We start from the raw sequence: 3,004 nt of genomic DNA, 5'->3' as shown, positions 1-3,004 counted from the left end.
CTTGTGCTGGTTGCACACAGAGGAGCCCTGTTCCTTGAATCAGCGGGGAAACCCTTCTGGGTGCGTGGTGACTTGCTATAGACAAAAGAGAGCCTGGTCAGTCAGGGACTGCGTGATATAAGAGGCTCTGGGGGTGGGAGGCTTATATGAACGTGAAAGACTACTCTTAGGGTGGTCAGCCGCTAGCCTTTATTTTCACAGCTTTACATATAGCACGAGTGATGTTTAAGTTAGGACTGGATCTGTCCATGTAGGAGTGAAAAATCTAAAACAGTAGTGGCTGAAACAACACAGGAGTTTATCTTTCAGTCCTGTAAATGAATCCAGAGCTAGGGTGTCTGGGCTGCTGTGGTGGCTCTGGGAAACTATTAGGGATTCAGGCTCCTTCTGCCTTACCACTGCCATCCTCGGCTCGCCGCCCAATATGATTATCTGACTGTTCAGCTTCAGCCATCTAGTTGATGCTCTGGCCCAGGAGAATGGGGGGGGGGGGGGCGTGGCACGGTGCAGGGCCCACTCCTCCCCAAAACTCCAGATGCGCATGACTCTCCCATGTAAATGGAGTGTCCCACGGGCTGGAATATCTCTCATGACCACCGCTAGATACAGGAGAACCTGGGCCACACGAGCTTTATTCCAGGGAGCTGTTGCCTGGCCAAGAAGGGAGGGCTGATATTGGGGTAGATGATTAGCTGTCTTTGTTCCCAGGATGACTACTCAGAGGGTAGGACTCTGGGAGGTCTTCTTCAGCCCTGTGCTGCACATCTCTGTGAGACTCTTCCGGGCCCTCGGACCTAACTGTCTCCTTTAATTCCTACAACTTCCCTGGGTTTGTTATTTTCACTTTACAAACAAAGGTACTAAGACTCCAAGAGTTTTGTCAGTTATCCCAAGCAGCTCCAGAAACAGTGCCATTGGCCTCCAAATTCTTCAGAATCAGCTTTGTGTGGTCCCAAAGCCCTTCCTCTGTAGCACCCAGGGGTGCTAAGTAGAGTCTGGCCCCTGGGATGCCTCTGTTGGTCTATTGTGGGTCTTTCAGCTCTGGGCACCATCACCTCTGAACCATGTGTCTTCCTAACTCCTGAGTCTGCTATGCCGGAGCCCAGGAGCCCATCGTGGGGAAAGCTGTGCACATCAGCCGTGCCTTTACTCGGGAAGCTCAAAACCCTCGGTTGGGTTGCCACCTTGCTTGGTTTTTGAGCTCATGTGAGCATTCCAGGGTGGATTTACCATCCTAGATCGGGCTGCTGTACACACTTTAATTGAGGACACGCATGTGCTAAGAGGGGGAGGACACTTATTCCAGACCTCAGAGGGACAAAGAGAAAAAGGAGTGTCCATCCAGAGCTGGGCTCCCCCGGCACTGAGACATCTGTTGGTAGAAGGAAACACCTCGGAGTGGGAAAGCTGGAAAAAAAAAAATCCCCCTTTGGCTGGCTGGCTCCGTTCTCTCTTGATGTTTATATGTTCTCTCTTGATGTTCCTTCCATACTTTCAAAGACTGCTGTTGAGGGATTAGGAAATTATATGTTTAAATCAATGAGGAATAAACCAAGAAGAGTAACTTTTAAGAAAGCTGCCAGTAGCCTGGGTTTTTTTCCAGCCCAGGAGCTGCTCCTCCCCCTTGCCTCTACCTGGGTCCACCCCCACCCATGGAAGGCTTCTTCTCAGGGTGCTGACTGGGTGCAGCCTGGCAGTTCTAAGGTGCACCAGCAGCCCTGCATTGCTGTGGGAGGACCGCAGAGGTTTCTTTTCAATTCCACGGCAGGGTCATTCCATGCAAGTTTGGGGCTCAGTGCCTTAGCATCACATCTCCCTTGAAAGAGCGCAGAGTCCATTGCATGTTCCTTTCCCATACCTCTTTTCTTCCATGGATGACACCTCCACCATCCTGCCTTTTGGCCACTACAGAGAATCGTCCTGAACAGCTCTTAATTTCTGTTTCTAAATAGCCTTTCAACAGCAAACATAAAAGTAAATTCTTGTTTATTATAAAAAAGTTTAGAAAACAGAAATAACTCAAAGAAGGAAAGAAAATGTGCCTCTTATTCTATTACCCAGAGATTACTGTGACCAACTGTTCATACATCTTTCTAAGCACCTGCATATGCATGTGTGGAAAAAAACCTTTCGAGAAGCAAAAGTGAGGTCAGGCTACTTTATAACCAGCTTTTTGTCTTTCTATGTCAATAAATACATTTCTGCAATATTGTTCTTAATGGCTGAAGATAGTGCATCACACCATCATTTTAAAAATCCCCTACTGGGGCACCTGGGTGGCTCAGTTGGTTAAGCGACTGCCTTCGGCTCATGTCATGATCCTGGAGTCCCTGGATCGAGTCCCGCATCGGGCTCCCTGCTTGGCAGGGAGCCTGCTTCTCCCTCTGACCCTCCCCCCTCTCATGTGCTCTCTGTCTCTCTCATTCTCTCTGTCTCAAATAAATAAATAAAATCTTAAAAAAAAAATCCCCTACTGTTGGGCAATAAGATTAGTTCATTGCTCTATTTTAAAAAAAAATTATTGTTATTATTTTTATCTTTATTTTTAATATAAATAAGATCTTAGGGCACATCCTTGATTATTTCCTTAGAATAAATTCCTAGAAGTGGAATACTGTGCAACTTTTAGGGTTTTTTGATATATATGGTCAAATTTATCTGTAGAGGGCGCCTGGGTGGCTCAGTCGTTGGGCGTCTGCCTTCGGCTCGGGTCGTGATCCCGGGGTCCTGGGATCGAGTTCCGCGTCAGGCTCCCTGCTCTGCGGGGGGCCTGCTTCTCCCTCTCCCACTCCCCCTGCTTGTGTTCCTGCTCTTGCTATGTCTCTCTCTCTGTCAAAAAAATAAATAGAATCTTTAAAAAAAAAATTTATCTGTAGAAAAGTGGTAATCATTTACACTCATCTACCATGTATGAGAGGATTTCCTGCATTCTGGTTCATACTAGACACTGTGTTTTTCTTTTTCTAACCTTTTTTTAAATTAAAAAAAAAGATTTTTAAGTAGG

This window comes from Neomonachus schauinslandi, chromosome 1 (genome assembly GCF_002201575.2).
Source record: "Neomonachus schauinslandi chromosome 1, ASM220157v2, whole genome shotgun sequence".
NCBI lineage: Eukaryota > Metazoa > Chordata > Mammalia > Carnivora > Phocidae > Neomonachus > Neomonachus schauinslandi.
The sequence above is the reverse complement of the archived record's forward strand: the minus strand, read 5'-3'. Positions refer to the sequence as shown.